This window comes from Cavia porcellus, unplaced genomic scaffold (genome assembly GCF_034190915.1).
Source record: "Cavia porcellus strain 051 isolate PalLab524CR breed Dunkin Hartley unplaced genomic scaffold, mCavPor4.1 scaffold_2, whole genome shotgun sequence".
Lineage (NCBI taxonomy): Eukaryota > Metazoa > Chordata > Mammalia > Rodentia > Caviidae > Cavia > Cavia porcellus.
The window spans coordinates 97,815,210-97,830,157 of NW_026947485.1; the positions used below are offsets into that span (position 1 = coordinate 97,815,210).

Here is a 14,948-nt window from a genome sequence, read left to right on the forward strand (position 1 = left end):
TGCTCTCTTCCTTACCATAGCTACCTGGTTCCGGCTTCTCATCTCTTCATTTCATTTTTTCAGTCCTTATTTCTAGCTCTGCTACTGTTGGTCCCACAGACATTCCAGGGAAAGGTGCCCTTAATTAAAGGCAATTTCTTGCTCAGTCTCTTTTCATGGCTTTCTATCATTAATGGAACTAAGTACAGATGCAGAGTCTGGCATGGAAGACTTCTATAATAAGGCAGAAAAAGTAAAACGACATAATATTTTCTGTACACAGTTTGACCAACAATCGAAATAAAAGCCAGAACAAATACACTCTTATGTATTATTCCTATGGGTCAGAATACAGGTTCTTGGGGCAGGGGGCAGCAACCATAGTGGGTAGTGCTTTTCAAATTAAATGTTTCTCAGAATTCCAAAAGTATTTCAGTAAAATGGTAGTCCAACAGATGTTAAACAGCAGAAATAAGTTCCTTAACTGTGAGGTTATCTGTTGTTAACATTTTTTTTTCTTTCTTTCTTTTTTTTACTCAATTGTGGTGTAATGAAAAGGCCACATGACTAGGGAATAAACCACTCTTTTTTTTTTTTTTTTGTGCCAGGGATCCATCTCACACTTGCCAGGCAGGTGCTTGTGCCAATGAGCTACATTCCCAGTCTTAGAACACAACTTTGTATTCTAATTGGACTTCAATGTTTGGCTTTTTCAAATTACTTTAGCATTTCTAGACATTGGTTTCCATCCCTGGTGGCTCTAAGCATAGCACTCTGTCGGTGATTCTCAAACCTGACTGCACATTGCAACCACCTGGAGAACGTGTTTAAAATTTAGCCATGCCAAGGTCCTTCTGTTGGGGATAGTTTCAATTTGAGGTGGAGTCCAACATCTACCTTCTTCAACAGCTTCTCGTTTGATTCTAATGTGGCCAGGGCTAATATCTACTGGACTTACACCAAGTGTCTTTTTGGCTTTAACACAATTTTTTTTTTTTGTCTTTTTCCTTTTTATCGGTACTGGGGATCGAACTCACGACTGCCTGCTTGCAAGGCAGGTGCTCATGCCACTGAGCTAAATCCCCAGTCCCAACACAATTATTTTTAGATTTACTCTTCCTTTAATGGCAAGTTAATTTTCACTTAACATCTTGTATTACCATCATAGTTATTTTTGTTTTACCTTCTTTTCTGTTCTCTGGTTTCCTTAACTAAGATGTGTCTTACTCATCTTTGCATACTTTTCCTTAGTACCCGGTAGATTTTCAGTAAACATTTACCGAAATGAGTTAATAAACTTTACCCAAACTATATCTCCTTCCCTTTCCAAAATAAAATACAACTCAAACTAAACATAACACTTCATTGTATGATTTTTTCATTTTTTTTTATTGGTACCGGGGATCGAACTCACGACTGCCTGCCTGCTTGCTTATGCCGCTGAGCTAAATCCCCAGCCCCCATTGTATGATTTTTGATAACAAGGTTGATGAAGTGCTTTGCAGCCTTGATTTATGAAATGGAAACAAGTTTCTTCTCTCTATAGTGGTACTGGGTATTAAACTCAGGTCCTCATACATGCTACAGCAAATGTTCTACCGTGGAGGAGAAGCCCTTTTTATGTTTTGAGACTCTAAGTTGCCCTGGCTGGCCTTGAATTTACCATTCATCTGCTTCAGTCTACTGAATACTGGGATTACTGTACGCCATTGTGTCTGTTTTATTCAAAAGCTCTTTTTAAATTACCCTGTAGGCCCAAGTGAACAGTGACCAAATGCAGGTGTGTTTTTTTTAGGTACCAGGAATTAAACTCAGGACCTTGCACTTGCCAAGCAGGTGCTTACCCGCTGAACTATATCACCAGCCTCATTCAAACGCTTTTAAAATAATTTCAAAGTTAAATGCCAGCTACACTATTTTTCTTAATTAAAAAAAATTTTTTTTACCTACAGTTAGTTATATGTTTGAGAATGTGTTGTTTTGTAGGCTAAAGATTCCTTTGGTTTAATTCAATTTACTGACAAATCCTTTAACAAATATTGCTGTGAAAACAAGTATTGTTGAAAATCTATCACAGCGATGGCTGTGAAGGTAAAATATACCAATGGTTGTGAAATATGCTGTTCATGAGGGAAAGCTATATAAAGTATTATTTTTGTTGGTCATAATGAAACTGTACACACAGTTTCACTGCCCTATTTATTCAAATAAAAACTTAGAATACCACAAATTTTTTTTTTTTTTAAAATCGGTACCAGGGATCGAACTCACAACCATGCACTTTCAAGGCAGGCACTTATGCCGCTGAGCTAAATTCCCAGCCCCAACCACGGTTTTACTAAATGAGTCCTATCTACATTTCAAACAGTTGAAGATGGACATGGTGGTGCACACCTGTAATCCTAGCACTCAGGGACGCTGAAACAGGAAGATCATTCCAAGTTTGAGACGAGTCTGTCAAGAGATTGAAACTGCATAAGAAGCTGCGAAGCAGCATCTAAATTATCAAAGAGCTGACTTCGGAAACATGAGACTGGGCTTGTCTCAAAATTCTGGGAGGCTGAGGCAGGAGGATCGCAAATTCGAGCCCATTTTGAGCAATTTAGAGCCATAGCAAGACTCTCAAAATGAAAAAAAGGGGTACCGATGTACCTCATTGCGAAGGTTCTACGTTCAGTTCCTAGTAGCGGAAAAATAGACTGGTGAAACTGCAGCTAAGGAGAGGCCAGGTGCTGCCTACAGCCCTAAACTGCCAGCCCTTCAGCCCCTTGGCAAGCTCCACGTAACTCGGCAGGACAGGATCCCTGGGCAAGCACCCCGGCCTCACAATCAGCACGCGCTGTGGATGACGTCACGCTGCCGTGGCCCACCTCTCGAGCCCGGAAAGAGGCGGCCGCCCATTGGCTGCGCCACCGGCGGCCTCGGGGCCAATGACAGGGCGGGGAGCGGCAGTGTCTGACCCTGACGTTGTGCTTCCCGCAGCAGGGTTTATTTGGCTCCGGGTCTTTGGCCGCCGCCATTAGGAGTCCTCAGCGCCCGAAGTCGCCCCCCCTGCTTTTCTCCTCCCGCCCCCCGACTTCCTCCCGCCTCCAAGCCACCTCTCCACCCCTCAGCTCCCGCCTCCGGCAGCCTGGAGCCGCGCAGGCCCGCGGAGACCATGTCCTGACTGAGGCGGCAGGGCGGAGGCGGCAGCAGCGGGGCGAGCGGCGGCGCCGGGTAAGGCGGAGAGGGGCCGGGCTCGGCTCGTCGCCGCGGGCTGTGCGGGAGTCGCCGCTGCCGCTGCCGCCGCCGCCGCCGCCGCCGCCGCCGGGCGCCAAGTGTCTGACGAGGAGGAGGAGCGGGAGCTGGAGGAGGAGTCGTCGCCGCCAGGTAACCGAGCCTCGGGTGGGGGCGCCCACCGCAGGCCGCCCGCTGCCCAGCGCGGCCTGCCAGGCCCTTGGCTGCCAGTGGGGCCCGAGCTGCCCAGCCTTCCAGGCTGCGGCGTTGTGGGCGAGGGTAGGGCAGGCCCGGGACCGCGGCTGGCCGCGCGTCCATCTTGAGCTCTCCTGGCGCAGGAACAACTAGGGGCCGTGGGAGGGTGGGTCCGCCCCACTTGTTTACCGACCTGGTGGCCACAAGTCGCCTGGACAAGTCGCCCTGGCACCTCTTCCGCCAGATTCCCCAGCTTCTTTTCCTGCCAAAAGAGTTGGTGAATCGGGTCTCGTTTGCATTCTGCAGTAGGCCGTAAATACTTGGGTCCATTGCCACAAGTTAGTGCTGGTTTCCCAACTTGGATTTTGGTCCCTTGGCCGGTACTCTGCCTCCTGCGGTGGCCTCCTGTTGTTCCTGTTAAATCAAAGAGCGGGGCGGCACTTGTGGAAAAACTGGCTAGCTCTCCTGTAGTGATAACGATAGCTCAGTGCACGTTTCTCTCTTTTCTTGCTGTGGTTTGGTACGGGTCATTCCACAGACGGAAGGACTGCAGTGAATATGTGCATTACGCAGAGGGGACAGGAGTATAGGTTAAGCCTGGAAGTTCGAACCGGCCCATCATGTTTGAGATATACTGGTGTTTTGAAATTCCCTTGGCTGAAAATTTTGTTTCTGGCACTCGATTTTCTTACACAGTACACTACCAGATTTAAGCGCCGCCCACTGTTCTCAGTGTTTTGATCTCACCTGATAGTCGTTCAATGTTTTTGTTAACAAATGCACGAAATTACTGTTTTAAGAGCGCGGTTGAAACTTAATTCCCGGAAGTTAAAAAAAAAAATAGATTCCTGACTTCCTTATCTCTAGTGCAATTCCTAGAGTACCCCTTATGCTGATAAAACATTGGTAACTGACTGTACAGACCATAATTTAGGGGAATTGTGATCCTTTGCTTTGCTTCTGTTAAGAGCCTTGGGAAAGTCATCTAAACTATGTTTGGAAAAATAAAACTGAGTTTGGCCTCCTGGTTATATTTTAATTAAATGAGGTAATTCTAAAAAATTCAGAACTTCCTCTTGAATTTTGACTTTACATTAAAATTTCATAACCTTGCTTTTATTGGACCATTTGGCAGTTAAGTAGTGTTAGGACATTAAAGAAACATTTTATTTTCAGAGAGAATATAATTTAAATAGCATGAGGGATTTTTCTGTTGCAGTTTTCATCACCTTTTATTAATAAGTTAGAGCATTAGAACCACCCACTTATTTACTCTTGAAATGTGCTTGGTTTGTTGTGATGCACTCATGGCAGTATATTTTAAGTTCATGGCCTGGATCCAGATATGTACAGTGATACGGGTTATGGCATATCACATTTAAAGTCTGAAGATTAACATAGTCTTAGTTACACAATGTTTGAGGTAAATTGCTTCATATTGTAATTGAGACAGTGAGAACCATTCCATTTATACTTCTTGCTTTTATAGTAAGTGTAAACTAAGGAAATAGGAGTTGCAGAGGTAAAACCCTGACTTTTTATTTGACTTGTTTCAGTTTTATTTGGACATTGCTGTTTGCCACCCCTTCTCTTCTGATTATGCCATCTTTATCTGGACTTTGAACATTTTTTACCACAGTGATAATGGTGTTTCATTTGGAATATCTGTGCTCTACGTGTGCTTTGGGTACAAAACACTATTAAATCCTCACATAAAGACCCATGGAAAACTCCTTAATAAATGCAAAACAAAGTTAAAGCTCCTTGATGTGATGTTCAAATTTCTCTGTAGTCTGACCTGGATCTGTTTGGTTTTCTTATTTCTTCCTTTTGTGACTCTAGTTGCAGTCATACTCAGTAGTTTGTGGTTCCTTTGAAGTTCCTTCTTTTGGCTCTTCCTTCATGCCTTGCTCTTTCTGTTTGAAATCCTCTTCTGGTTGTATTAGATACTCTCTGGGCTGACTTAAGTGCCCTGTCCTGAGAGTTCTTTTTGACTCTTTGACTCCAAGTGATCTGTTCACTTTTTTGAGAAGCTTTTTCTCTTTTTACCCTTGATGTATATTACTGTGGGTTTCAATTTGTCTTTTTTTTTTTTTTTTTTTTTGTCTTTTTGAGGCAGGGTCTCATTACACAGTTGAGATTGGCCTTGAGCTTACTTTGTAGCCCAGGCTGGTCTCAAACCTCTAATAATCCTGTCTCGACTTCCAGAGTGCTGGGATTACAGGTGTGTGCCCCCATGCCCGGCTTCAATTAACCTTTTTAAAAATTTTGCTTCCCAACTAGATTTTTAAGGCATTGCTAAAATGAACTTCCATTTAGGGGAAGATGTTTTCAGCATTGAAAATGTGAATACATGGTCTGACAAAGTATTTTTGGCTTTAGATGTATTTTAGGGTATGCAGTTTGTTGTCTTTCAAGTATTGCAGTTTCTGGAACTTTGTGCTTATGAGACAAAATATTTTAAATTGCGTTTCTAAAGTATTTGTTCAGTATGTTTGTATTATCAGCTCAGTTCTCTGTAGAAGATGCTTAACATTTTCATAATGATCATGTCCTATTATCCAAGTGAAAATAACCACAATTCTCTGGCTTATTTCTTCTTTGAGTCTGGGGCAGTTAACTTGGTTTCTGTTTGGCAGCAGTGACTTGAAGGTTAGCCATTCTATATTTGTGTGTATGTTAACCTTTACCATCATGGGAAGGAGAAAATTCATAGCCTTAGTTTGCTTGTTAACCTCAGATGTTGGCAACATGTGTTGTTGATCATAAGGCAGATGAGACAGGAGAATATGTGATTCATTGCTACCTGTCAACACTGTTGGAGGAAAACACCAACCAACTGGCCTTTAACATTGGTGTATACCAAGGATAATACATATAATTATGTAGTACCTTAGGTGGCTGCTGATATGTTTGGAAAATAGGTGTGTATGTTTCTGTTATGTATTGTGAGTAGGAGGCATGATATTTTATGGATACATAATCTGTTGGCAGTAAACCATCATGACTTACCCAATGCTTCTATGTGGAAATTTGTCCTTTTCCAAATCATTGAAGTATTTTTCTCCTTCAAATTGTGTGATATTTTAGGAAGTAGTTTATATGAAAACTGCCCCCCTAAGGTTCTTAAACTTTTATATTATAATTGGAGTTAAAACTAATGTGATAGTAAACTTTTAGGAAATATGGGACATTTTTTAGTCAGGCTACTTGGATTTGTAAAAGGCCATAGAATTATAGTAGTAATGTTACTGTTTGAGAAATCTGAGTAAGTTTACTTTCTGAGAGGGTATTATTTTGGTTTAGTTGTAGTTTTGACAAGAGCTATCATTTTAAATTTTAAAATGGAGGTGGGCCAAGTAAATTGTATATAAAGTTGATAATATTTCTGTTGCTCAGTGAACAGAACTTTTTGGTAATGAGAAAATGAATTTCCTTTAAGTTGTTATAGTCCTTATGTTGAGAACAAACTGTCCCACTTGCTCTCAACGACAATATTAATTTTTTAATCTTTTGTCAAGTCAGTTGTTTACTTGCATGTAGTTAAATCATGTACATGAAAATATTTGCGTGCATAAGACATTATTGGCATGTGTTACTGTTTTCTAGGTTTTTCTTAACTTTTTTTTTTTTTTTTTGGTGCTGGAGAATAAATCTAGGGCCTTGTGCACACTAACCTAATAGGCTAGACTGAGCTACACCCTAGCCCCAGAATTTTTTTTTTTAGTAAATAGCTTCACAGAGGTATGTTTAATATGTCACGAAAGTCACCCATTTAAGTGTCTACATAGAATTGTGCAACCATCACCACTGAGTAATTCCATAATACTTTAATTATCCTTCAAATAAACTATGTGCCCATTAGCAGTCATTTCTTTGCTCTCAGGTTTTGGCAACAACAAAGATCCTTATTGTGTCTGTTAGATTTGCCTGTATTAGAAATCTTATGTAAGTGGAGTCATACAACATATGACCATTCGTGTTTGGGTTCTTTCATTTAAAATGTTTCTAAGGTTCTTTGTTTTAGTATATGACAGTATTTCATTTTTATGGTAGAATATTTTCTTGTATACCACATTTTGTTTACTTGTTAATTAATTGATGGACTTTGGGTTTTCTAGTTACGAAATGTGCAGCTTATGAAAGTTACATACAGGTTTTTTTTTTTTTTTTTCTTTTTCTTTTTATCGGTACCGGGGATCGAACTCACGAACTCCTGCTTGCAAGGCAGGTGTTTATGCCCTGAGCTAAATCCCCAGCCCCTGTTTTGTTTGTTTTTTGAGACACGGTCTTGCTGTGTAATTCGGGCTGGTCCTAAACTCACTATGTAGCCCAGGCTGGCCTTGAACTCTCAGTAATCCTCCTGTCTCAGCCTCCTGAGTGTGCCACCATACTCAGCCTGTTTCTTATTTCTGTCAGTATGTAAGAGTACTTATTACTAACTTTTAAAACTCATGACCTCATGCTTGCCAAGAAGGAGCTGTGCCACTGAACTGTATTCCCAGCCCACTGAGTTTTCTTCCCATTTTTTGATTGGATTATTACTTTTTTAAATTGAGTTGTAAGAATTCTTTTTATATTCTAGACAGAAGTTGCTTTTAGATAGTTTTGTGGATAGTCTTCATTCTTTTCTGTGATGTCCTTTGGAACACAAAAATTTTTAATTTTTAAATTGTTTTCTCACATTTGCTTTTGTTTAACCCAAAATCATGATTTGTATCTTTGTTTTCATTTGATAGTTTTACTGTTTTTGTTCTCAAATTTAGGTAAGCTTTTCAAATGATTAGAAGAAATAAAAATCCAGGGCCAGGGGTTTAGCTTAGTGGCACAAGTGCCTGCCTGGCAAGTGCGAGGTTGTAAGTTCAATCACTGATGTAAAAAGAAAAAAAAAAAAAAAGGAATCCAACATAATTTTTTAAATGTAGCTATTCAGTTGTCCCAGTAACTAGGTAAATTTGTTGGAATTTACTTAGCTCTAATGATACAATTATTTTCAGTTACAAGCTGATTAATATAAGAATTTTTTTGGGGGGGTATGATGAAATTATTTCTGTTTCCTACATGATAAAAGGATCTATACTTAGTGTTGCACATTAATTTAAGAACACACTTTTGGTTGAAATTCTGAAGATAGGATATGATATCTGTGATTTTTAATAACACTTCTAGCTGGGGATTTAGCTCAGCAGTGTAAGTGCCTGCCTGGCAAGAGTGAGGTCCTGAGTTCGATCTCCAGCATCGAAACAAAAAACAAAAAACAACAACAACAAAAAACTTCTAAATCATTTGCTCTTGTTTAGCGTGTGCCTTTTAATGGAGCTAAAGTTTTAATTATCAGAAGTTCTTTTGACCACTTTTTTTGAGGACTATTGTCCTTTGCTAACAGCAGAATGTTGAGTTTATTTATTTATTTATTAAATGATTGATAGGAGCTATCACATGGAGACCCTTTATGGAGACAGAAGTAAATTTTCACAATTGCGTGATAGAAGTAACCATTATCCCCTAAAATAAGTACTATGATGGATTCTTTTGCTTTTTTCCTGGTCTTACCACTGTTAAATATGTTAGCTGTAGATTTTTTGATGGGCATTCTTTATCACTGAGGAAGATCTCTTCAGTGATGTTCACTGTTTTTTACTTCTAAGTGTTGAGGTTTGAATCCAGGGTTTGTGCATGTTAGGCAAATACTGTACCACTAAGCTGTACCCCAAACCCACTAGCTTGTTTTTACAATGACAATGGGTGTTGTGTTTAGTGAAGGACTTTTTCTGTATTTTAAGTAAGATATTTAAGTGATTTTTCTTCTTTGGCATATTAATGTGATTAGTTGATTTTTATTTAGTGATCCTTAATTTAGTAATGGTATTTAAAAATTGGTGTTCACTATCAATTTTGTCACTAGTGAAATAGGAAACATTAAATTGTTTTAGAAATAGCTATTTGCAAAGTAAATTTAATAAGTAGGATTTTTAAAGTCAAATATTCCAATGAAGAATGAGAGACTGCCTCTTCTTAGGAAATGAGGCAGGATGATCAAAAGTTTGAGGCCAGCCTGGGCAACTTGCTAATTAGGGTTTAGTGCATAGAACAAACATTCTGAAGGTCATTGTTTAATGCTATTTTTACCGGTGAGAAAATTGAGGCTTTAAGAAATAAATATAATTTGCCTACAATCTCATAGAAAGTTGTTCTTTTCTTTAAAATGGCATCATGTATAGGTTCTGTAACTTGTAAACATGTTATTTACAAAGGTTTCCCCTTTTACAGTTGACTGAATGAAAATGGACGATTTTTCTGTTCTTACTTGACATTCGTAGTTTCTATAGTGGTCTGGTTTGATGCATGTTAGTCTAAAAAGAGCCAGACTGATAGTTACTAATAATGTTTTTTCCTTAGTGGTTGCCTCCAAAACAGAAATACTCATAAGATACTTTATAATCTAAAACTGTGGTGATTAGTACCAGTTCTTTTTTCACTCAATTTTATGTGCTTGTTGTGTTTTCTTTTATAAATTACAAATAACTTTTGAAGTTCTCATTAGCTCAGTCTTTTGTTTCTTTCTGTTTTGGTTTTTTTTTTTTGGTGGTTCAGGGATTGAAACCAGGGTGCTTGCACTGAATTACATCCTCAGCCCTTTTTAAAACAAAAACTGTTTTAAAATTTTATTTTTTTTAAATTTTGAGATAGTCTTGCTAAGTTACCCAATTACCCAAGCTGGTCTTGAATGTGTCATATTCCTGCCTCAGCCCTTTGGAAAGATTCAGTTTTACAAAGCTAAATGTTGGCAAAATGTGATGTTTGTTTTGAAAAATGTTGTTTAGCTTTGCCTGTAAGTAGATAGTGAAGAGGGATTGTTCAGCAAGCAACTCAGTGAAACAAATGATTATGACCTACAGTTCACATATATATATTTCTCATATAGTGCATAAAGTACAAACTTAGATGCAGAACATCTGATAGTACCTGCCTTATACATTTCTGAGGATTAAATTAGTTAATGTACATAAAGTGCTTAGAATGATGTTTGGCATGTATGAACTGCTTATTAGGTTTTATCTTTTACCATTTTCTAGTTGAATATGGCTGACTCTGGCAAAATTATGAAATAGACAAAGGTGCCCTAGTTACCTACCTCTAGTAATGTGGATAAGTATTTTCATCCTTGTGCTGTTTTAGCATTCGTTTCCAGGATACCTTTTACTGAAATTTTACCTACTTGTTGTATATTTTCTGACAATGATAGAAAAATCCTTATCTTATTTTTGTTATCCATCACACTAGGAATCATAAGGGAAGTGATTAACTGAATGATTTTATATTATTAAGAAGTGACATTTGTAGATTGTATTTACAAAAATGTTTTAGTTAAAATGACTTTAACGGATTGAAATTTAGGCAATATAACAGAATTTGAACAGAACTGAGGAATTGGGAAAAAGCTACTTTTGGACCATGTGATAGGTCTGAGTAGGTATTGCCTTAATAGTTATGCATTTGCTCTGCTTTCTTTTCATAGCTTTTTTTTCTTTTCATGTTACAAATAGTAGATTATCTGGAAATTCCAAGTTTCTACCTCTCTTTGGTCTGTCACACAGATAGCATCTATAATCATTGATCAAAAGATGGCCTTTAGTGGACTAGATACAATAATGGCTTAGTTCTTATAGATATTTTATAGATTGGGGGTAATCTGTTCCCAATGTGAACACAGAATGAGTAGGGTAACTTAAAATTTGAAAGTGGTAAACATATTCATAGTTCTTACAAAAATTGCTTACTGTTTCTTTCTTTCTTTTTTTTTTTTTTTGTGAAGCTGGGATTCAAACTCAGGTCTCATATGTACTAGGCAAGCCCTGTTTTACTATCTTTTAAATGCTAGGTTGATAAGTACTGTTTGGGATAGTAACTATTTCCATACATATTCAAATAAAGCTACAGTCTTTCATTTAAATAGATTGTAGGTTCCCTGAGCATGAAGACAGTATTTTGTTTCATTTTGTTTTTGTACTGAGAATCGAACTCAGAGCTTTGTGCTTGCCCACCAGAAACTGTCACTGAGCTGTCTCTAGCCCAGTGAAGACAGTATTTTATCTGTTGTTACTGATTCACATTTCCTTGCATGTATATTTTTGGTAAGTGTTATCCTGTGTTGCTACATATATTTACTTCTGTTTAGTGCTGTATTTTGAAGGGTATGACTGGGAAACTGTAAAGGAACTGTGCAGAGATTTGGTTCTACATATATATAATATATATAATATACCTCTCCCTTTCTTGTTACATTCTAGGAACTAGAGTGTTTAAATAGACAAAGTTGGTTATGTGAAGAGTTAGAATTTCTCCTGAAATAACTAGAAAATAGATGAAAGCAATATAGTTTCATGGTAGTTTTAATGCAATTGTAAGTACTTTTGTGTCTTCTGAATCTTCTTTCATTCTGATCATTAAATTGCTAAGTATCTGGCAGTTTAAAAGGAAAACCCGTTAGAATTGTAACTTTTGTTACAGGTTTTCCTAATTAATGCATTCTTGGTAAATTAAAATGTAAACTTTAAATTTTTTCATATAGTTCAAATACTTACATTAGTATGGAATGAAGGTAGATGTACTGGTCGAAAGAGTAATTTCCTCAAGTGTGTGGGATAGTGCCAGCACCACCAAGATCATTCTGGCAGTGTTATTTAACTTAAATTTATGCTGTCCTGCTTGTCCACAATTTTTGTTTTTTTGAGGCAAAATCTTGCCATGTACTCCAGACTAGCCTTAAAAATCACTGTGTAACCCAAGCTAACATTGAATTCGTGATTCTTCTGCCTCAGCCTCCTGATTACTGAGATTACAGGTGTGCAGTACCATACCTAGCTTCACAAATTCTTTAGAGAAGGACACAGCAAGTATGTTTAGTGCAAATCTACTTATTTGGTATGGATACCATATAATGTAAAACAGTGACTTTCTTGTATAGACAGGCTTATTCTTTTTGAAATTACTGGTAACTATATACAGTTTAACATAGATTTATACTTTTAGACATTTAGTGATTGCAGAAGTTTCATACTTTGTTTTTTATATAGCAATCTTAATCAGGTTAGGAGTTGTCATAGTAGCTTAAATTGGTCAGATTTTGAAAGTATGTAAATCTGCTGTAGAAAATAGACTTTCAGAGCAATGAGAAAAGGAATGAATATTATATGGCTTTGTGACTTTTAGTAGTCCAACTCCTTCAGTTTTTAGATGAGAAAACAGGCTCAGAAACATTAAATTGTGATTCAGAATTCAGTTTTCAATGTTAGTGTGAGATGTTTCTTATTCAAACAGAGATATCAGCATGGTGTGGTGGTACATACTTGTAATCCTAACGCTGGGGAGGCTGAGGCAGGAGGATCATTTCAAGCTTGAAACCAGCCTGGACTATAAAGTGAACTCAAGGCCAGTTGACCTGCATAGCCAGAAGCTGTCTCAAAAAGACAAAACAAAAACAAAAGCAAAAACCAAAACCACCCCCAACCCCCACACAAAACAGATATCAAGTAGATAGCTAGATTCACAAATCTTGAGTTAGGGGTAAGGTCCAGCTGGATTTATAAATTTGGGACTCATAATCGAATAAATAAAATTTAAAGTTTAGGCATGGAGTAAAATTCCCAAGGGAGTTATGGTAAGGGTTATAGAAATAAGAACTAAAGACTGGGTGTGGTGGCACACCTGTAATACCTGCAATGCCTGTATTCGGTGACTGAGGCAGGAGGGCCAGCAGGAGTTTGAGGCCAGACTGGCTTGCATGGTGAGGCATTTGACTCTTTACTTCAGGAGTACAGTAAAAGGAAGCCTGCAAAGAAAATTGAGGAAGAACAAGTAGTGAGAATGGAGGAAAATCAGCATAGTGTCTTGGAAATTAGTATGTTTAATTATGGGCTGTGGAATCAGAAGGTTCCAAACAAAGCCATTTAATTAACTTGGTGGTCAGTGTATTGTATTTTGTTTTGAAAACAAGTTCTTTTGTTTCAGATGCCAGGCTAGCAAGGACAAAGCTGCAGTTGGTGGTGTACACCGAGGAGGTGAGGCTGAGGCAGGATTGCCAAGAGTTTAGTCTAGTCTTAGTGATAAGCTCAAGGTCAGTCTGAACTACATTTCTCAAAAAAACAAACCAAACCAAGCTTACCCAAACTAGCAAGAACAAAAATGCTTTATAATTTTATTGGTTGCATTAAATTATGTGTATTTATGTAATACATGTTTGTATTTTTAATGGGGCAGAACATGGGGGGTGCAGTAGATATCAAGATGGGCCATATAATATTTCAGATATTTGTTGATAGAGTTACATATTTGAGTATGGGTTTGTTTTGATATGAAATGAAGGGAAAACAGATGTGATTAGCTTTTGCTGGTTTATAACCTGGTTGCAGAGATAGAAAGATATTTCAAGTGTGTCAAACTAAATCCTGGTCCAAAAACAAAGTGATGCATTTCCTTTCTTTAAATGAACTTGATATGAACTCTAAAACTCTCTTGGCAGGAAATTCAGCTTCATTCATTCATAACCCCCCCCCCCCATGTTATTGGGTGAGTTGTCTCTGGTCATAATAAGGCCTCTCCTTATCCTCCATAGGAATCCTTCTGGTTCTGTGGTTCTGTGGCTCTGTGGCTCTATAACCAGCTGTGGGCTCTCAGTGCCTATTTCTTGACATCTAATTGTGCCTTACAGACACTTTCTACTGAAATTTTGGTGCGTCTACAATTGCTGCCATGGAGTTTCTAGAGTTTCTCCTAAGATTGCTCAAAAGCTCTACTCCTTTCTTTTTGCAGGCCATTCAGTGGGATCTGTCTATTCAGGGGTTTTAGTAAACACAAGGTACTAGTCTGTATTCTGGTCCACTGGAATCCCTGAGACAAGGGTTTTGGAACTGTGGCTACTCTGATTAAACATTGATGGAAAGAAATGACATAGGAAAAAGTTTATACAAGCTAATGCTCTAGTAGCTAGACCCAAGAGGAAACACTGTGTAGTAAATGCCAAATGTCAGTAAAAGTATAGTTGCTTGGAGTATATTTGGAGTAATTTGAAAGTTTCATAGCACAGAGATAAGACTTAACTGAGCTTTAAACAATGGGTAGGACTCAACTAAAGGTGTATCTTTTGTGCTTGTGTATCTAAGGACAGTGCTTTCATTTGTGTATCTTCAAGAGTGGTGGCACATGGGTAAATTGGGTTGCATGTGTGTGGTGTATTTTGAGAATATGAGTTAATGAAATGGAGTTGAGAGTTAATATGGTTACAGAAGAGCTTCAGAAAGAGGATTATTTTGGTAATAGATGGATAGATTGGGAAAGCAAAGAAGCTTTGGAGACTATTATAGTAGTTCTGACCTGAATCTAGAAAGGATTGGTTGCAGAGGAGATGGGGGAAAAATATTGATTGGGTAGATACCATTGGAAAGAACATGTGGGCAGAAGGCCAAATTCAAGTAATGCTGTTTCTGCTGGGAGATATGAATACTGACATTAGTGGTGTCTTAGTTACTTTTCTTGTTGATGAGACAAAACACCTGACA

At 38.2% G+C, this 14,948-nt stretch overlaps 1 protein-coding gene across 1 annotated transcript in view; it reads left to right on the top strand.

Moving 5' to 3' along the window:
* Nucleotides 1–3,212: 3,212 nt before the first annotated feature.
* Zranb1 (zinc finger RANBP2-type containing 1) overlaps nucleotides 3,213–14,948 on the top strand; it is a 60,394-nt gene continuing 48,658 nt past the window's right edge. The window contains 1 exon segment of the mRNA XM_063244906.1: nucleotides 3,213–3,348. The gene's annotated coding sequence lies outside the window, so the exon portion shown is untranslated.